The 22,180-nt window shown below is 40.9% G+C and overlaps 1 pseudogene; it reads left to right on the top strand.

The window, feature by feature from the left end:
• The first annotated feature begins 13,746 nt into the window (after positions 1 to 13,746).
• LOC114101832 (small ribosomal subunit protein eS12 pseudogene) lies at positions 13,747 to 14,213 on the top strand (annotated as a pseudogene).
• The last annotated feature ends 7,967 nt before the right edge of the window (positions 14,214 to 22,180 follow it).

Below are 22,180 nucleotides of genomic sequence, written 5' to 3'. Positions count from 1 at the left end.
GAATAAAAGAAAGAAAGAAAAGAAAAGAAGAAAGTGAACACACAGACATGTATAGACACACACAGCAAAGACGGCCATGTGCTGCCAGGGTCAGGTTTGGAGGAATGTAACTATAAGCCAAGGAAGGTCAAAGAGTGCCAGGAACCATCAGAACAGGAGGGGGCAACAAAGAATTCTCCTCTAGAGCCTTCAAATGGAGGATGGCATTTGATATCAGCTTCTGGCCTCTAAAACGTGAAAGAATAGATTTCTGTTCTTTAAAGCCACCTAGTTTGTGGTATTATGCAGTGGGAGCCCAAGGAAACTACTGCTGTCCCAAGCATTTACATGTGGCAACTGAATCCCTCCTTAGGGCAACGCCTTCATTCTGAATGCAAAACTGAAGACAGAGGGATGGTGTGTTCAATCCTGGGGTCGGGCTCCTTTCGAAATAGGGTGGATATAGGAACTAGTGTTTGTTAATCTGTAGATGGATCTTAAACTCTGCATCGGTGGGGAGGGGGAAAAAAGTCATTTTTCTGAAAGCTGGAGGAAGAACGCTTCCTGGGGAGAAATGTTTTGCTTGGGTCTTTTGGGGAAGAAAGATGTGGCCCTTCTTTCTCTCTTTATTCCCCTCTCCTGGTATAGCAAGAATAATTTGATTGCAGGACTAAAAGGCTGTTTTAGTCTGCTTTTTTCACTGTTGTGACTAAAAGACTGACCAGTAAAATTTTAGGGGAGAAAAAATTTATTTACGGGCTCATGGTTTCAGAGATCTCAGTCCATAGACAGCTAGCTCCATTCCTCAGGGCTAGCGCTGAGGCTGAATATCCTGGCGGAAGAGTGTGGTGTAGGGAAGCAGCTCACATGATTATCAGGAGAGAGAGAGAGAGAGAGAGAGACAGAGAGAGACTCCACTCCCCAGATACAAAATAAATACCCTAAAGATATACCCCCAATGACCCACCTCCTTTCCCACACCCTACCCACCTTCAGTTACCACTCAGCTAATCTCCATTCAGGAGATTAATTCACTGATTCAGTTAAGGCTTTTATAATCCAATAATTTCTCCTCCAAACCTTCTTGCACTGTCTCAACATGAGCTTTTGGGGGACACCTCACATCTAAACCATAACAAAGGCAGACGGTTTGACAGGGAAGAGATGGGGGAATCAGAAGCAGAGGAGCCTAGCGCCCACTGGAAGAGAAGGTGGAAGGGAATGACTGAGGAATTGTGAGGAACAAGGATGTAGAATACTCCATTCTGATTTTTTTTCTTTGAGTTTCCTTGAGATGTAATTTCCCTCCAAAGCTCTGAACCTTCACGAGATCTCTGAGTCATCCCAGCCTGGCCCTTAGAGAGATGATGCACATTAGGCGGTGACTACCGTGGGTGGAGATCTTGAAAGGGGGCAGTCTAGGGAGGGAATGAGATGGGAAGAATAAATACTGTCAGAAGAGACAAGGAGACATGCAAGCACCACAAGAAGCTTTAGGATAAGAGGAGGTCACTGGGTTTCTCACTTTAGTGATAAAGGAACGAGTGATCCTAGCAGCTTGGAGGGCTTTGGTGTTAAACAGACTTTTTTTCTTTTCTTTTCTTTTTTTTTTTTTTTTTGGTATAAGGGATTGAGTCACATGCACAGCCCTTTTTAATATTTTATTTAAAGACAGGGTCTCACTGAGTTGCTTATGGCCTCGCCAAGTTGCCAAGGCTGGCTTTGAACTCAGGATCATACTGCCTCAGCTTCCTGAGCTGCTGGGATTATAGGAATACACCACCATGCCCGGCCTAAACACACATTTTATCTGAATCAGATTAAGACACTTGATTCTTTAGTTATGCATGGATTTATTTGATCCTTGACCAAACAAAGCTGGGCTCTGTGGCGCAAGTGAAAGCCAACTATCCCTAATTTCTTTTCACACAAAGGATAGCATAATCTACTCACAGATCTTGCTTTGTGTGCTTAATGTAGGAAAGTAGTGTGGTCTAGATGTTAAGAGCCCAGGATTTGAGAGCTAAACATCTTGGGTTTAAATTACACTCCAACCATTAACTAGCCGTGTCTTCTTGGGTAAATTACCTAATTTCTCTGTGCTCTGATTTCCTCATCTATAAAATTGCAGTAAGAATGGTGCTTGGCTCATTGGGTCCTTGTATAATATTATGGATTGACTTGTATCCCCCAAAAAGATATGTTAAAGTGCTAATAACCTCCAGTACCTCAGAATTTGACTTCTTTTGGAAATAGGGTCTTTACAGAGGTAATCAAATTAAAATGAGGTTGTTAGGGTCAGCCCTAATTCAATATGACTGATATCCTTAAAAGAGGCGGGGGTAGGGCTGAGGATGTGGCTCAGGGATAGAGCACTTATCTAGCACATGCTAGGTCCTAGGTCCAATCTCTAGCATCACAAACAAATAAAAAAATAAATAATAAAAGAGAGGAATTTGGGCACAGAGACACAGACATGCACACAGGAAGAACTCCCCTTAAAGATTGGAGTTATGCTGCCACAAGCCAAGGAATTTCTGGAGCTACCAGAATCTAAAAGAGGCCAGGAGGGGTCTTTACCCTGAGGTTTCAAGGGGAGCATGGTTAGGCCAACACCTGGATTTCTGACTTCTAGCTTGCAGACCTGCATGGAACAATGAATTCTCTGGTTCTAAACCACCCAATTGGATGTACTTTTGTTACAGCAACCCTAGGAAAGTAAGATATATAGATCAAATGAGTCAATATAAACCCAGAATTTAAGACAACAACTGATCACATCAAATACCATGTACATGTTAGCTATCGTTATTGTAATACCTTTGCCTCTTTTCTTCTTTTGGGAGGGAGGGGAGTGTTGCTGGGGATTGTTGCTGGGACTCACGCATGCTAGGCAAGGGCTTTACCACTGAACTATGCCCCCCCACGCCCTATGTTTTATTTGTGGTATTGGCAAAAATTATCATTTAAATATTTTTATTGTGATCAAAATAATACAGTGCTCAAAATTAATATTAAAAAGTTTATATTGAAAAACAATATATCTTTGTCTCATCTGAAAACCCCCACCCAGTCTCACTTCCTAAAGGCAAAGATTTTATTTCTTTCTCTTTCTTTCTTACTCTCTCTCTCTCTCTCTTTTGTAGTGGGTCATTCTACCACTGAGTCACACCTCAGTCCTTTTTTATTTTTGCTTTGAGACAGGGTCTTGCTAAATTGTGTTGCTGAGGCTGGCCTCGAAGTTGTGATCCTCCTGCTTCAGCAGTCTCTGGGGTTATAGGTGTGGGTCACCATGCCTGGATTTAAAGGCAAACATTTTCAACTACTTGGCTCTTCTGTTGGTATTTAGCTCCATATTTTTAAGGTTGTGCTTATGCTGCTACTTCTTTCTTTCTTTCTTTTTTTAATTTTTAGTTGTTGATGGATCTTTATTTATTAATTTATATTTGGTGCTGAGAATCAAACCCAGTGCCTCACCCATGTTAGGCAAGTGCTCTGCCACTGAGCCACAACCCCAGCCCCATGCTGCTACTTCTTGATTTGTCAGTTTTAGATACTCTCTTCTGCCTCCCTGTTACAATAAATGAGAAGTTTGGTTTATCTCACCCTTATCCACTCCCCACATATACACTTCCCCTCTCATCATCTACACAATATGATTATATGACCATTTTTAGTTATATAATAGATTTTTAAAATAGATTTTTTCAGTCTTTGAAATTCAATTAAGACTCTAAATCTGAGAACAATAGGTAAAAAGAAGCCCCATATTCTAAACAGAGATTCTAGACAATCCATGTAGCATTTGCAAATGAGATGGCCCCAAAGTGATTTTTCCAGCCCTGGCCAATAACTACCTTCAGTCTATAAAAGAGAAGGCCATCACTCAGTGAGACCCTGTCTCTAAATAAAATATAAAAAAGGGCTTGGGATGAGGTGTAGTGGCAAGTGCCCCTGGGTTCAATCCTAGTACAAAATAATAAAAAAGAGAAGGCCAAGAATTAACGGAGGGTTGAAGGGGTGAGTAACAAGGATTGCTTCGGAGAGGGTCATCTGGGTTATATTTCCCACCCCGCCTCCAATGCTGGCTGGGAGAATGACTCTTCCCACTTGTTCTAGACCAAGTGAACGGGTGACCAATGGGTGTTCCTGGAAATTTGGAGGAAGGAAAGGAAGAAAATTCAAAAGCCAGAACCTGGCCAGAGCAACCTGCCTGGGAGCAGAATAATGATCAAGTTTGAACATTTCCAAGGATGTGGGGAGTGAGGACATGGTTTTCTGTGGATGAAAATGGATTTTGTTTGTTTGTTTGTTTTGTAACCAGGGATTGAACCTAGGGGTGTTTAACCACTAAACCACATCCCCAGCCCTTTTTATTTTTTTATTTTGAGTTAAGTTCTCACTAAGTTGTTTACAGCCTTGCCAAATTGTTGAGCCTGGCTTTGAACTTGTGATCCTCCTGCTTCAACCCCCCCAAAATTGCTGGGATTACAGGTGTGCACCACTGTACTCAGCAATTAGATTGGATTCTGGGGAAGAAAGCTGCCCTTGGGTGGCTATCAAAAGTTCCCCACCCAACAGAACCATCTGGAAGGGTGAAAAGTGATTCTAACAAAGAGTGAACCACCAGAGGCTATGTGCTGAGGAGACAGTTGTCAATGTCCAGGTCACTAATCTAAAACACCCCCAGAGATGGGGCTGGTCCCTTGAGTCAGCTTTGGACATCTGATACTCCAAAAGGGAACTCAGGGCAGATGACAACCATGCAGATCAAGAGCTTTTCTTCCTGGGCTGGGGATGTGGCTCAAGCGGTAGCGCGCTCGCCTGGCATGCGTGCGGCCCAGGTTCGATCCTCAGCACCACATACAAACAAAGATGTTGTGTCCGCCAATAACTAAAAGAAATAAATATTTTTAAAAAAAAAATTAAAAAAAAAAAAGAGCTTTTCTTCCTCTGATTTCTACCCTTTCCATGTCTGCCTATAAGTAGGGGCAGCACAGTGAGCAAGATAGAACACGTGACACTGACCCTATACCTAGAGTCACCAGGTTTAGCAAATGAAAATAACTGGATGGCCAATTAAATCTAAATGCTTTAAAATATGAGTACATCTCACATATTATTGGATACATGATTCTACTAGAAGTATTTGTTGTTTTTCACAATTCATGTTTAATTAGGAATCCTGAATTTATTTGGAAGCCGTATGTATGCTTCCTGAACACTGCAAACTTGAAGCCTGTGTCAGGTCTAAGTTGTGAGTGAGGAAAAGTATAAATTGAATAAAAGCTGGATGTTTTGACATCAAATTAACTCTGGGTTACCCTGGGGTGGGGGGAGAGACTATTCATTAATAACCCCAAAATACTTGGAAAAGCTATAAAAACTATCTGTTATTTCATCAATGAGGCTCAAAAGTAAGATGACGAGGAGGTTGGCAGCTTCTTTTCCCAAGTCCATTTTGTTCAGTAAGCTAGTTACGTTTAGGGTTTTCATATTACATAAATATTATTTGTTGCTGATCCAAGTTGTGGGTCAGATTGCATTTCTTACACAACTTTTTTTTTCTTTAACAATTGCCTCGTTTAAGCATTTTTCATTTTTAAAAGCTATTTGTGTTTCTATTTCGGTGAACTGCTGATTCAGGTCCTTGGTTGTTGAGTTAGTTTCTTTTTAATGTGTTTATAGAAGTTTCCTTATATATTCAAAAATTCACTGAAAAGAAAGCTCTTCTATTGGGGAATTGGAAGTAACAGATGATAAGTGGATCATTTCTGAAAGTGATATTGAGAAATTTAGATTTCCAAATGGGCCTCATTGTTTATATCTGGTCCAGCTCTGCAAAATGAATGTTCTCAAATCAATAGTTTCCTTAAATATTCCTTTAATGCTTACATGACCATTTCTTGGTTACAACTTTACCAAGGGTGTATATGATTAACATATGGCTTATCAGCATTTTTTTTTTCTTTTTTAAATGTGATAATTCATCCTTGCAACTTATACCCAGCAAATTAACCCTAAAGAAAAATAGCTGAAAAGTCACCTCAGAGATGTGACAGCAATTTCTCTTGAGTTACTGTTATTATGTAGTAACTGTATAGCTGGAACATGAATCACAAAGATCAAAATCTCAAATCCGTTTCCTCATGCTGTTCCTGATCTTAAGATTCTGATTTGATAACAAATTTCATTATACTGTTCAATTTCTCATAAGAATACCAGGACCTTATTCTTTACTTGCTGGTGAGATTTAGTCTCTGAGGTACCTCTGAAGTAACTGGAATAATATAAGGTAAACGTTACATTTAGGCTACTGTCACAGCATATAAATTTCCATTGTAAATGGTTGCAAACCACTTAGCTCATTTTCAAATAAGAATCCCTTCATTCTTGAGGGAAATAAAACATTCCAAAAACAAATGTATTAAAACATGAATTCAGAAGTGATTTTAGAGAACAATAAACAGAAAATTGCATTTCAGATGAGCTGTCAATCCAGTCCCACATTTATCAATAATTTCTCAGAAGATTCCAGGATGTGCTCCATTTCTTATTTTTATTTATAAATTCAATTTTGTCGCTGTAATGAGCCAGGCTGATTCTCCTGTTTCACTGTCTAATTTACTTACTTCTTTAGAATAAATGACATGTAGGAAGGGATGGATTCCAGAATCCCATGGCCTTGGAATAAAAAGTCTGTGCATGTCTCACAGATGCCAGCTCTGTTTAGTCTCAGCAGTATCATCCTCTGCATATGTAATGTCCTGCATTCTTGTTCAGCTTTTATCTCTCTATTCAATGGAAAACTAACTTCTTGGGTAACATTGTCTTAAAAATCAACAAAGAGTTCCTCTCTTTATTCCCCTGCAGCATAACAAGTTCATCTGTGCAGTTTTGTACTTATTTGACAGAGTAATGATAAGATAAAAATCGATCAGTGTACAAGTCGATCAATCAATAAAATGTAATGCAGAACATCCAAGGCATTGTGGGGAAAGAACATGTATATTTGCCGAGGGACAGTCATATTCCTGATACAAGTTCAGCTCTTCTCACTTATGTGGTTTTGTGGAACTCCTGTGACAGTTTCCTCAAGGTAGATGATGAGGAATCTGTAAGTCAGAAAGTTGCAGTTACTAGCTGAAGACCTCCGGTTGGCAAATGTCAAGAGTTTTCCCACTGTGCCTGCCTCACGTTCAATACTTTAGCCACATGGAACTCTAGCAGTTCTTCTTCAGCTGTGTGATATTGTGAAATATAGTGAGCCCTCCGTATCTGCAGATTCAACCAGCCTCAGATAAAAAATAAAAATTTAAAAAATTCAGGGCTGGGGATGTAGCTCGGTGGTAGAGCATTTGGCTAGCATATACCAGATCCCAGGTTTGATCTCCAGCACTGCAAAAATAAATAAAATAATGGGAATGTGTCAGTTAGGTTTACGTGGCTATGACAAAAATACCCAACAAGACCCACTTAGAGGAGGAAAAGTTTATTTTGGTTTATGGTTTCAGAGATTTAGTCCATGGTGGTCCTACTCCACATTGGTTGGGCCTGAGATGAGGCAGAACACTGTGGTGGAAGGGCAGCAGCTGAGGAAAGCTCCTCACTTCATGGCAGAGAGAGGGAGAGGGGCCAAAGGGAAGATGCATCCTTCCAAGGTACATCCCCAATGACCCACCTCTTCCAGCCACATCCCACCTGCCCACAGTTACCACTTAGTTAGTCCATTCAAGCTAGGACTAATGGAATGGACTGATTAGTTTACAGTTCTCACAATCTAATCATTTTGCCTCTCAATATTCCTGCATTAATACACAATTGAGGGGGTACCTCATAGCCAAACCATAATAGGGGATATGTGCATAAGTTATATACAAATGCTGCACCATTTAATTATTTGGGGGTTTGAATTTTTTTTTTTTTTTTTTTTTTTTTTTTGAGATGAGGTTTTGCTAAGTTTCCCAGGCTGGCCTTAAAGTCCTAAGCTCAAGTGATCCTTCTGCCTCAGCCTCCTAAATAGCCTTCTAAGTGCCACCATGCCTGGCCCTACACCATTTTTCCTAAGGAACCTAAGTATCTGAGGATCTGGGAACTCTTGAAGGTCCTGGAACAAATCCTTCTGGGGATATTAAAGGACCACTGTATATACTTGGTCCTGACATACAAATTCTAAAGTCCTTAAAGTGTCCAAAGTGATAAATATGTTTTTCCGTACTAATGAGTTGACTGAAGGCTGTCATTCCCTAGGTTGCTTCATGATGGCAAATTGGACAGTGGGAAGATTAAGGCAGGATTAGTCTGGGGAAGGCAGAGAGGCTAAAGGTTGAGTTAATCACCAATGGCCAATAATGTCATCATTCATGCCTCTGTAGTGAAACAGGGTTCTGGGAGCCTCTGGTAGCTAGACTCTTGGAGGTTCCTAGGTGGACACTCTGTCCCCCTAACCCCATATTTTTCCCTATCCATCTCTCCATCTCATTTTCATTGGTACCCTTTCTAATTTCCTTTATAAAAGCATATTTATGGGATTCCTTAAGTTCTGTGAACCACACTAGGAAACTAATGGAAACTGAGGAAGAGACTGGGGGACCCTATTTACAGCCTGTGAGTCTGAAGTTCACATAAACCCCCCTGGGACTTGCAATTGGCATCTGAAGGGGTGGTGGGTAGGCCCCTGTATTCTGTGTTGATGACTGAGAGGAGAGGACACTTAGTTTTCTTTCCTGTATCATCAGAGCTGGTAACCATTGTCCAAGCATCCCTGTTTAGTTTGGGACACAAAAATTGAGATAATATAAATAACCTTTGTGCAGGTTTCAGACAGTTGATGAAAATGATGTAGAAATGGTAGAATCATAGGCGAACACTGAGTTAACCAGAAAACAACTAAAAAGGAAGAAATTGGCAAGGATGAGAACAGGGTCTTCCAGAGAGAAATACTGACAAAAATAGATTAAGGGAGGCCACTGGGGAAAATGAAGTCCTTCAGCAGAGCTGCCAAATGAGCCACTGGACAGGGCTTTGGGGAAATGTAGACCACCCCAAAACATAAATTCAGTTGTTTTTTTTTTTTTTTTTGGTTCTAAAAATTAGAGCAGACTCACAATTACTATCTATATAATAACAATATAGATAATTTTTGTTTGTGTCATTTTATTTTATTTTTGGCACTGGGGATTGAACTCAGGGCAGATCCTAAATAGATGCTCTATCACTTAGCTACACCCTATAACTTCTTTCTCTTCCTTCCTTCTTCCTTCCTTCCTTCCTTCCTTCCTTCCTTCCTTTCTTCTTTCCTTTCTTTCTTTCATTCTTCCTTCCTTTCTTTTTTTTTTTTTTAGATAGGATCTCACTATGTTGCCCAGACTAGTCTCAAACTCCTAGGCTCAAGCGATCCCTCCTCCTCTCAGCCTCTAGGGTAGCTAGGACTCCACCTGTGCACCACTGTACCTGATTTCTATAATTTTTCTTTGTAATTTTCAAGAAAATTCTATTCAGTTTTTCACACGTCTTACATAATTTTTTTTGACAAATTATATTTATTTATTTATTTTGGTGGTACCATAGGTTGAACCCAGGGCCTTGTGCATCCTGAGCATGTGCTCTACCACTGAGCTGTGCCAATTCTCTTTATGTTTTTTGTGGCGACAGCAGTGACTGGGAGACCACCTGTCCTTTGTCATGCTGTTTCGTGCTTCTGACCTTGTTTACTGGTGTTCCCTCCGTTTGCAGGACTTTCCTCTGTTGTTCTGCAGAAAAACACATTTTGCCTGCTCTCAAATTCCACTATCACCTCTTCCATGAGTTTCAGCTCACCTTTCCAACCTGAGCCATCCTTCTACTGAAGAGATCCCATATCACTTTGGACCTACACCCACAGCTGCTACCCTCTGTATATAATGGTTTGTTGACATATATCTCAACTTACAGCCTATCACCACCTCCTCAAGAAAAAGCTCATCTCTCATCCACTTGGCATCTGCTGTGCCCAGCCCATCACTTGGTGCAAAGTAACTGCTCAGTGAATATTTGTCCAGTAGATGAATATGCAAACAAGTATACAGTAGTCCCCTGCTTATCACCAATAGATGCCTAAAACTGCAGCTAGTATCATATCCTATTTATACGTGATTTTTCCTATACGTATATACCTATAATAAAGTTTAATTTAAAAATTAAGTATGGGGCTGGGGATGTGGCTCAAGCGGTAGCGCGCTTGCCTGGCATGCGCGAGGTGCTGGGTTCGATCCTCAGCACCACATACAAATAAAATGAAGATTTGTGTCCACCGAAAACTAAAAAATAAATAAATATTAAAAAAAATTAAGTACGACTTATAGTCACATAAGGCACATGATTATATCCCAGCTACTCCAGAAACTGAGGCAGGAAGATTGCAAGTTTGAGGTTAGCCTCTGCAACCTAGCAAGACGCTATCTCAAAATACAAAATAAAATTTTAAAAGGGTTAAAAATATGAGTTAGTGACAGAACACCCCTGATTCAATCCCCAGTATCCCTGGGCCCCGCAAATAGGAAGAGTATGCTACAGGCATGGTAATGTATGCCTGTAACCCAGCCTCAGTAACTTAGCACACTGTTGTCTAAAAAGGGCTGAGAATGTAGCTCAGGGGTAGGGCACTTGCCTTGTGTATATGAGGCTCTGGGTTCCCTAGTACTGAAAAAAGAAAAAAGTAGGCACAGTAATGGATTAACAGCATCACTAATAATAAAATAGTACAAATTATAACAATATCCTACAATAAAAATTATGTGTACATCTCTCAAAATGTCCTGTAAATTCTTGGCATCTAGCATACAATGCTTTTCTTTCCTTATTAGATCAAGACTTTTTACCTTTTCCCCATATTTTTTATTGTTGCATTATAATTATACATCAAGGTGGAATTCATTGTTACATGTTCATACATGCACAGGATATAACAAAATAATTTGGTCAATGTCACCCCCAGAATTTCCCTTTTCATTTGTCTCTCCCCCCATCCCCACCCCTATCCTTCTCCTTTGCTCTCCTGATCTCCCATCAATTTTCATAAGATCTGCCTCTCTTCTTTCCCTTTTTCCTCTCTACCTTCCACATGTGAGAGAAAACATGTGACCCTTTATTTTCTGAGTTTGGCTTATTTCACTTAACATGATGTTCTTAAGTTCCATCCATTTTCACTTTTCTTTATGGCTGAATAAAACTCCATTATGTATATATACCACATTTTTTTTTTTTATCCATTCATCCATTGATGGACACCTAGGCTGTTTCCTTAGTTTGGCCATTGTGTGTTGTGCCGTTATAAACATGGGTATGCTTGTATCACTATAATATGATGACTTTAGGATAAATTCCAAGGAGTGGTGTAGCTAGGACATGGGGCAGTTTCATTTTTAGTGTTGTGAGGAACCTCCATACTGATTTCCATAGTGGTTGTAATAATTTACAGTCCCCCCAACAATGTAAAAGTGAAGAACTTTCCACCTTTTTTCCTTAAAGGAGGCACTTTAAGCCTTCTCTTTGGCATCTCTGAGTTTCCAGCATTACTGCTCTTGTGTTTGGAGCCATTATTAAGCAAAATAAGGGTTCTTGAACACAAGCATCTTAATACCTAGACAGTCTATAACCAAGGTGGAGATGGGTATCATACTCGGCAAGGGGCAAAGGAATGACTAAGGCTCCAGGTTGGATGGAGCAGACAGCACTAGATAGTGGTAAAAACCTCTCTGGGTTCAATACCCAATAGCAAAATATATATACATAGTTTTATAAACATATATATTAAAATTTTATATACATACATTATGTATGCTTATAAAATTTAAAAATAATAAAGCAGAAAAGGAATGCTGTTCTCTTTTTATTAAGTCATGATGATATTGTTGGAATGATTATGTGGTTATGTTGATGAACAGTTCCTGTGGTCTTATGCATTCTCATTTACATATTAAATTAAATTATCTTTTAATTTCCAAAAGAAATGGTACATATTCCATTGAGCCTTCCCAATTTCCTACAACTGAAATGACTCAGAGTTCTCAATTTTCACTTTTTTTGGTGATGATGGGATACTAAGGACTGAAACCAAGGACACTTTACCACTGAGCTACATCTCTATCCATTTTTATTTTTTATTTTGAGACAGGGTCTGGCTAAGTTGCTGAGGCTGGCCTTGAACTTGTGAATCTCCTGTCTCAGCCTTCCAAGTTGCAAGGATTACAGGTGTGCACCACAGCACCTGGCTCATTCAGCATTCTTATAGCATTCTTATATTTAGCGCCTAATGTCTGCCATGCTCTATGTCATGAGCTAGACAGGCAGTGAGAAATGTGACAGATATATTTCCTATCAACACAGAGTTTACTGGGCTGGGGATGTGGCTCAAGCGGTAGCGCGCTCGCCTGGCATGCGTGCGGCCCAGGTTCAATCCTCAGCACCACATACAGCAAAGATGTTGTGTCCGCCGAAAACTAAAAAATAAATATTAAAAATTCTCTCAAAAAAAAAAAAACAAAACACAGAGTTTAGTTTAGCAGACATGGAAAGATGCAGAATGCAGGTGCTGGGAGCGTGAAGGAGAAGGACAGTGCCTTCTGGGAGCATGCTCAAGTCCTTACCAGCAGCAGAGACAGTGCAAGGAAACAATCCTTCAGCAAAGACTAAGGTCAGATTGAACTAGGAGTGTATGTTTTGGGGTGGGGTGGGGATTGTAGACTGGTTTGGGGAGAATCCTAGGGAGAGGAACTGTGAGCAGGGAGAACCTGAAGAATGAGAACTTGGGATTCCCCTGGAAGAAGTACACAGCACCCTGAAATGGCTCTAATTCTGCAAACAAATTTAAGGGTATCATTATGCCTATATTATAAAATAAAAGAATAGGACCTAAATGTGAATTGAATGCCAGAGGAAATAGATTCTTCTGGTCCTATTAGATCAGGATGATCAGAAGGGACAATGTGTCAGCAGGTTTCCTATTAATTCCTTATTTTCAGTATTTGTTCATTTCACACTTATCACATGTCAGATGGTGTAAGAATTCTATTAAGAAACTCATTGAGTGCCCCAAATAGACTGGAGATGTTACATAATAAATGGAAGTTCATGCTCTTTCTATCTTCAGATTTTTGTTCCAGGGGAACTCACATCTTATTGATGGGTATAGTAATTATGAGTAGAATATCAGATTTTGTTTTCCAGTACAGTGTGTTCAAAATGTGACATCTCAGAACCCCTAGTAGAATTTATTAACAATGTATGTCCTGCTGGTCTCAGCGGTACACGCCTGTAATCCCCATGACTCAGGAGGCTGAGGCAGGAAGATTGCAAGTTCAAGGCTAGCCTGGGCAACTTAGTGATACCCTGACTCAAAATAAGAATAAAAAAAGGCTGGGGGTGTAGCTCAGTGGTACAGCATCCCTGTGTGCAAAACAAACAAACCAAAAACAGTGTATACCCATTTTTCCAGCTATTGCCCAGTGAGGAGGAGGCAAAGACTCAGTTACATTCAAGATTCAGCTCCAGCCGGGCATGGTGGTGCACACCTGTAAGCCCAGTGGCTTGGGAGGCTGAGGCAGGAGGATCCCAAGTTCAAAGCCAGCCTCAGCAAAAGTGAGGCACTAAGCAACTCAGAGAGACCCTTTCTCTAAATAAAATACAAAACAGGGCTGGGGATGGGGCTCAGTGATCGAGTGCCCTTGAGTTCAATGCCTGGTTACCCTTCCCCCAAAAAAGATTCAGCTCTACCTGGAACCCACAGCCATGACGGAGGAAGGCAATGCTGCTGGCGGTGTCAGGACCTTAACACTGCTTTATGAGAGGCTCTGAAAGGCACCTTTCACAATGGCCTCGCACATGGAATCCTCAAAGCTGTCAGTCTTGGACAAGCACCAAGCTCTGCTTTGTGTGCTTGCATCTCAGTAACAGCCTATGTGTAACAAGCTGGTGGAAGTCCTTCGAGCTGAATACCAAATGAGTCTAATTAAGGTTGATGATGACAAGAAACTATGGGAATGATAGGCGTGGGCAGAGATGGAAAATCTACTAGAGTGGTCAGTTGCAATTGTGTGGTAGTTAAGGACTATGACAAAGAATCCCAGGCTAAGAATGTCATTGAAGAGTACATCAAGCTGGGAGCAGTGGCGCACACGTGGTTTGGGAGGCTGAGACTGGAGGATCTTGAGTCTGAGACCAGCCTCAGCAATTTAGCAAGATCCTTGGCAATTTAGTGAGACCCTGCTGCAAAATAAAAAACAAAAAGTGCCCCTGGACTTAATCCCCAGGGCCCAACCAAAATAGCGTACATCAAATGCAGGAAATTACCAAATTACAAATTTGATTCTCTTAAAAAAAAAAAAAAAAAACAAGGTACATCCCCAAGTTCACCATGGGACTGATGAGAATCTCACAAGGGGGCCTATTGGACCAACAACCCCTCTGGGGGATTTTACTGGCACCAAAGTTTGAGAATCTCCACTCTCTCCAGTGGTGGCCAAAGTGCTTCACAGCAGCCTGGAGCCAAGCAGGTGACCCAAGAATTGCCTGGAGTTTTGGTTTTGAATATAATTATTAAGTAAATTGTATACTTTATTTGGATTTCACGAGTTCTTCCACTAATATCTTTTTCCTTCCCAGGATCCCACCCAGAATACTGCATTACATTTGATCATCATATCTTTTTGGTTTCCTCTGGTCTGGGATAGTCTCCTAGTGTTTCTTTGCTTGACAGTTTGACCTTGATAGTTTTAGAGAGTCCTTGTCAGGTGTCTTGTTGAATGTTTCTCTATTTAGATTCATCAGGTATTTTTCTCATTGTTAGACTGGGGTTATGATCAGGGGAAGAATAGTACAGAGGGGAGATGTGCTTCTGACCATATCAAAGTACACACTATTGCTGGGTGCAGTGGCCCACACCTGTAATCCCAGAATACAGGGAGATTAAGGCGGGAGGATCCAAGTTTAAGGCCAGCCTCTGCCATTTATCAAGACCCTAAGCAACTTAGTGAGATCCTGTCTCAAAACAACAACAAAAGGAAACTAAAAGGGCTGTGGATGTAGCTCATAACAAAGCACCTTTGGGTTCAATCCCCAGGATACCCCCCACCCCAAATACTATCAACATGACTTATCACATGAGGCTTGTTATGCTCGAATTCGGGACCCCCAAAAGACCACCAGAGACCAAGATCGATGTAAGCAGCAAAGAGGTGTTTATTGTGCGAGCTAGCTCTGTCCTCCAAGCGCACACACAGCAACTGGTGACGCTGAGAGGCCCCCAGCCCAGGGTTTGCAGCAGTTTTATACACTCTTTGGAGAAGGCAGGGACCCCCTCATACATCATAGCATCTCTTAGCAAATCATCACACACCGCGGGAAAATCAAATAACAACTCTAAAACATGATTAGCACATTCACTGGCAGGAACAAGTTGGGTAGGGGTGATTGGTCAGTACAAAAGGGGTATTCATTTGAACTGATTGGTTTAAGCCAAGAGGGGTGTTCATGCTGAACTACATGGTTTCCCAACAGGTTATCAACCACCATAAACTACTGGGAGGGTCATCTGGCATCCCAGGTATTTCCCTGTCTCATGCTGATTGGTGGCTGCTAGGGGGTTGCTGTGGATCCCCACCTAGCCTGACTGAGTCAGGGACACCTGGCACAGCAGATCTCTCCAGTTATTTGTGGTTTATCTACAAATAAATTTGTGGTTTATCTGTCCCTTCCTTGGACAGGCTTTGCTCTGAGGTAGAGGCTGGTTTTTCAGCTAACCTAGATCACCAATCTTCCTTATCATTTCTCACTCCCTCTCCTTCCCCAACAATAAGCAAGTCAAGAAGAAAAAAAACACCGTCAAAGGGGAGGTGGGAATTAAGCCTTCCTGGAGAAGGGGACATCTACATAAATTATTTCTAATTTTTAGAATTCTTCTGTAAGAAAGATGTGTCTCTCCTCCCTTTATTTATTTTTTCAATCATTTGTATATACCAATGTGGATTCATGGATATTTACTTTATACTCTGCATTGTAATCTAATACCATGTTATTTATTGCTCCAATATTCCAGTGTTGGCCTTTGGAAGCTCTTTTATGGTTTTTGAGTTTTTTGTGGTACTAGGGATTGAATGAACCCAGGGGTGTTCTGCCTCTGAGCTGCATTTTCAGCTTTTTAAAAAAGTTTTGTTTTGAGACAGGATCCCATTAATTGCCCAGGCTGTCCTCAAATTCTTGGTGTTCCTGCCACAGCCTCTAGAGTAGCTGGAATTTCAGGCATGCAACACTGTCCCTAGCTTGGAAGCTCTTCTAACTTGGCTCCTGTGTCCCTGTGACATGTCCCCATCCTTTTTTTTTTTTTTTAACATAAATTCCTGGCTGGGTATGATGCCACAGGCTTATAATGCCAGCTACTTCAGAGGCTGAGACATGAGGATTGTAAGTTTGAGGCCAGCCTCAGCGACTTAACTAGATCTTGTCTGAAAATTTAAAAAAACAGGGCTGGGAATGTAACTCAGTGGTAGAGGACCTGGATTCCATCCCCCAGTACTGCCACTGAACTGCATTCCAAGCCCAAACCCACTCCTTACTGATAAACATTTGGATTGTTCTGGGTTTTGGCATTCTAAGCAATGCTGCTGCAAACTTCTTATACAAATGTCTTCTCTGCCCCACCTCCGGCCCCACCCCTAATTGAGGATTGAGTCCAGGGGCACTGTATCACTGAACTACATCCCCAGACCTTTTTTATTTTTAATTAGAGACTGGGTGTTACTGAACTTTCCAGGTTGGCCTCAAATTTACAATTCTCCTGCCTCAGCCACCAGAGTCACAGGGACAATAGGGGTGTAGAACTGAGCCGGGCCTATGCATATATTTTCATACAGGTGTTAAGACATCGCTATGCTGAATTCAGAACAGTGAGGGCTGGGATGTAGCTCAGTGGCAAAGCGTCTGCCTTGCATTCGCAAAGCCCTGGGTTCGACCCCCAGTTCCAAAAAAGACAAAAAAAAAAAAAAAAGAACCCCACCAAAAAAAAATAAGATTAAAAAAAAAACAAAAAAAAAACCCTTTTGGGGCTGGGGATGTGGCTCAAGCGGTAGCGCGCTCTCCTGGCATGTGTGCGGCCCGGGTTCGATCCTCAGCACCACATACAAACAAAGATGTTGTGTCCGCCGAAAACTAAAAAAATAATAAAATATTAAAAAAAAAAAAGAACAGTGAAATCACTGGGTCAAAGGGAACATGTCCAAGGGAATATAAGATATGAACAAACAAGCCATCTAAAAAGCATATGTCAGTTGGATTTGATGGCGTGCCTATTTAGTTCTGGCTGTTCAGAAGCCTGAACTCCTGAATTTAAGCAATTTTTCTACCTTAGTTTCCTGAGCAGCTGGGACTATAGGCAGACACTACCACATCCAGGAATAATTGTATTTTATGTATTTATAAATATTTTGAATTTTTTAATGAGTGTGTGAACTACCTATTCATGTCTTTTTTCTTTTTCTCTGTTGTGTTAATGGTCTTTTCTTGTTGATTTGTAGGAGTTCTCTATATATATCAAGAAAAAATACATTCTTGTCTTCTGTATTGTACATGTTTTTTGAGATTTGTTATTATTTGTGGTGCTGAGGATTGGATCTTGCCTATGCTAGGCAGATGCTTTACTACTGAGCTACAGTTCCAGCCCCAGGATATGTATTTTTTAAAAGTTTCCCAAGTGAATTTGATGACAGATAGGTTGAGGAACCACTGCTAGGGAATTGTATATTAATCAGACATGGAGGTGGTACAGGCTACCTGAGACTGAGGCAGGAGAATCACAAAGAAAAATCCTACCTCAAATTTTTTAAAAACTGAACTGGTAAAGTACCCTGGGGTTCAATCTCTAGAACTGAAAAAAAAAAAAAAAAAAAGAAAGAAAGAAATGCAAATTTTGGGACCCTAGAGCTCTGATCAGAAATTGAGGTGATAGGGAAGCAGGCTGAGTGGTCTATGTGCTTAGCCCTCAAGGTGACTGTGAAGGTCAAATTGGAAAAACCACTGCTCTAGAGGGGAGTCACTATAACTGCCATGGCATCCAAATTTAGTACAATGGGGCCTTAACCTGTCATCTTGACCTTGACCCATCTGGGTGCATGGTTTTGGGGAATAAATGTTTTCACCAGAGAATTGGCATAAGAGTGTTATGTGCATTTCCCAGAAATCTTTCTCTCTATTTTGTGTTATTTTTAATTTTGAAACAGAGTAGGCATGCTGAATGAAGAAGAACTTAAGCAGAAAATTCCAGGGGAGGCCCAGGAAGTGAAGCTTGTCTACAGATAACGATCCACCCTTCTCCATGGAAGTGGAATTTTTTTTTTTTAATATTTTATTTACATTTTAGTTTTCGACGGACACAACATCTTTGTTTGTATGTGGTGCTGAGGATCGAACCCGGGCCGCACGCATGCCAGGCGAGCGCGCTACCGCTTGAGCCACATCCTCAGCCCCTGGAAGTGGAATTTTTAAGGCGAGTTGTGTTGCTGTAGGGATGGTGATGTTAATATTTCTTGTTCCAACATGAGCAGAGTGAGAGAGACCTGGGCTGCTTCATGCCTCTGTATTTCAGAGTTGAGCTGATTGTGCTTTAGTATCCCTCCAGTTTCCCCTGGCCATTACAGAATAGGTTAGGTTAAAAAAAAAAAACTTGATAGATTTTTCATGGCCTGAAAATAATTCCAGGGCAAGATCATTATTTCAGCTGTCCCTGTCAGCAAGCAACCTTAATGAGTACTATTCTGTGATTTATTGCCAAGTCACAATTTTTTTTTTTTTTGGTAAATATTTTTTTATAAAATATTTAAGGCTACATCTGACTTTAGGTCATTGGAAGGGATTAAGTTTCCTCCAAATGTCTGCTGCATTCTCCAGGGGTTTGGCAACTATGCAGATTTCAGGATGCTGCTGACAAGAAAACTCAGCTCCCAGACGCTGGTGGCTTGTCACCTCCACCCAGCAGAATTTAGCATCAACTGGAAGAGATGCGGCAGCTCTAAAAATGTTCACATTTCTTAGTTAAATTTTCTCTATTTTTCTTCCTTTGCTAGGCATCAAATTCAAAACTTGAAATGCCAAAATGGATTTTGGTATTTCATGTACAAAGCCATCTGACTCCTAGCCCGAGGACAGGAGGAAAAGGGGGCTGCTCTGGATAGAAAGGCTGTGTCCTCATTTGGTGGCACATGTCTGTAATCGCAGTGATTTAGGAGGTTGAGGCAGGGGGACCACAAGTTCAAGGACAGTCTCAACAATTTAGCAAGACCCTGTCTCAAAATAAAAAAAATAAAAAGAACTGTGGATGTAGGTGAGGGGGGTAAAGCACCCTGGGGTTTAATCCTCAGTATAATAAACAAACAAACAAATAAATAAATAGAAGTAAGAGAAACCCTAAGGCCTTCCAGCAAGGGGCGACAGAGGCTGGTCCTACAGCCAGCAGGCTGGACACTTTGGCCAGTCTGCCCACCACTCTCCTGTCCCTACAGGAGAACACATAGCACAGTCCTTCTGCAGGAACAAATGGGTTTTTGTAAATTTCCTGCTCCAGGCTGATAGAGGCTGATTCTGAGGACAGGGAGGCTGACAGAAGCTGGTTTTCCTCGGCTCAAGTTTCAAGTTTCACAGATTGGTTTGATTTAGTTACATTACAGTGCAGGATGCAAACTCAAGAGCTTTTACACACACACACACATACTCCAAAGGTAGCATTGTATTTAATATTTTAATAAGTTTTTGGTTGCTCTATCATAGATTTTTTTTCTTCCTTTTTTAAATTTCTGCAGTGCTGGGATTGAACCCAGTATCTCACACATGCTAGACATGCTAGTGCTCTACCACTGAGCTACCTCTGCCACACATTTCTACTTGGTTGTTCTGAAGACCAAAAGTAGCCAACCACAGGCTAGTAGTGTGGAGCCTTAACCTTGGGTTTACTGACTCCTTGAAATTATGCCAAATTGTATGTATCTACATTTCCCCTAGAACCTAGAGGACATAGCTTTCATCAAAGGGTCAAAGAGGGCCTAGACATTTAAGAACATCAGCCATGAGCTGGGATGTGGCTCAGTGGTAGCATGTATGAGACCTTATGTCCAATCCCCAGCATCACCAAAAAAAAAAAAAAAGAAAAGAAAAGAAACAACAACAACAAAAAAAAACCCCTCAACTTAGCTATTTGTTCAAATTTTAAAATCATGGCAATGATTAATTTCTATTGCCTGCAAATGGAATCTTCCTGAAGGACATGATCCAAGTTTTTCACTACTCTCTTCCCATCCAACTCATTCAATACAACACACACATCCATATGTCCAAAACCAAGTACACAGGCCATATTTTGCTTTCTGAGAAAAGCAACTTTTTAATATAGGAAAGTGAGCTTTTAACCTAAAATATCCCAAACTTCCTTGTAAATTCAGTTGTTAATATTTGTCCTTCAAGGCTTTAATTTTTTTCTTTTCATTCATTGAAAGAAAGAAAAAAATGACAGAGAAAAATCCAAGTTGTCTTGGTTCTTAGTTGAATTCTTCTTTCCAGAAAAAATTACACTGATGAATTTAGCATGTATCTTTAGCAGTTCTAATTGGAACCTGCTCTTACAGATTTAATGGTTAGAGGGAATTATTCCTATCTCCCCAAGTTCCAGGATCTGGTCTGTGTAAGGGTAACAAAAGTCACCCCCCTTCAGGGTAACCTGTGTTCTTCTTGCTGGCATTTCAGGGCCTAAATTTCTCCTGCAGTTAACAGGTAGTTTGCTGAGGAATGTGACGTATCCTGTTGACTTAAGCCAGGCAGGGTACAGGTAAATTGCTTTTTAATAGTGAAAGCATGAGAGAGTGGTCCATTTTATATAATTACCCCCTTAACCTCATGTTCCCACCATTCGCATCTGTCTGTGCCCTATCATACAGACACTTCTCTAGCAGCATCTGAGATTGCATGATTTTTTTCCCCTTGGACTCAGATGAGAAAGCTCCTGGTCTGAGACCTGCTTCCTTCCCATCGTCTGTGTTTAGGAAGCTACTTCTATGGGCATGGAGATAAGAACCCTTCAAATAAAGCCATTTTAAATTTTTCTGGTACCAGGAATTGAACCCAGTGGTACCTAACCAGTAAACCACATCCTCAGACCTTTTTAAACATTTTTTTTTTTTTGAGAGACAAGGTTTGCTGAGTTACTGCGGCTGGCTTTGAACTTGGAATCCTCCTGTCTCAGCCTCCCAAACCACTGGAATTACAGGTGTGTGCCACCTCACCCAGCTTCCTGAACTGTTTTCAATCCGTGAAACACTGGTAACTTGCTATGGTAGGTTTGTGCTCCAGAATACTTGATAAGCAAGCCTCTTATCTTGATAAGCCCCTTGACTTGACAAAACAAGTGAAAACTTTATTTACTCACACCTGTGTCCTAATCTGACCCCACCCAGGGACCTATTACTGAGAAGCTACCAATGTCACTTTGGTTTGACCTTGGATTACCTAAGGTCAAAGTTGCTGTGTATTTTGGCTTATCCATTCATTATGCAAGTATTTGTTGAGCAGCTGGGGGAAGGTGGCAAAGAAATTACACAATACTCATAGCAGCTCTCATCTACACAGGAGATGCAAAGCAGCTTATCTCAACCAGTCCTTCCAACCACCTGTGAAGTAGCTGCTATTATTATCTTCAGTTTACAGAGCAGAAACTGAGGCTTTGAGTTCAGAAATATCTCACTTGCCCAGCCATACCTAGGACTTGAACCCACATCTTTTTGTTTCTAGATATGATGTCTGAATAACTCTGGTTGTCCCTTGGTATCCCTAGGGAATTCCTGGTCCTCTTTGGATACTAAAATCCTCAAATGCTCATGTTCCTTCTATAAAATGTGTAATATTTGCATATAATCTATGTACATCTTCCCAAATACTTTGAATCACCCCTAGATGACTTATAATACCTAATGCAATTTAAATGATATGGAAATAGTTGTTATAACAGGTTTTTTGGTTTTTGGTTTTGGTTTTGGTACCAGGATTGAACACAGGGGCTCTTAACCACTGAACCATATCCCCCGACCTTTTTTATATTTTATGTTGAGACAGGGTCTCACTAAGTTATTTAGGGCCTCGCCAAGTTGCTGAGGCTGGCTTTGAACTTGTGATCCTCCTGCTTCAGCCTCCC

This window comes from Marmota flaviventris, chromosome 15, assembly GCF_047511675.1.
Source record: "Marmota flaviventris isolate mMarFla1 chromosome 15, mMarFla1.hap1, whole genome shotgun sequence".
NCBI classification, from domain to species: domain Eukaryota; kingdom Metazoa; phylum Chordata; class Mammalia; order Rodentia; family Sciuridae; genus Marmota; species Marmota flaviventris.
This window is presented reverse-complemented; position numbering and strand designations above follow the sequence as displayed.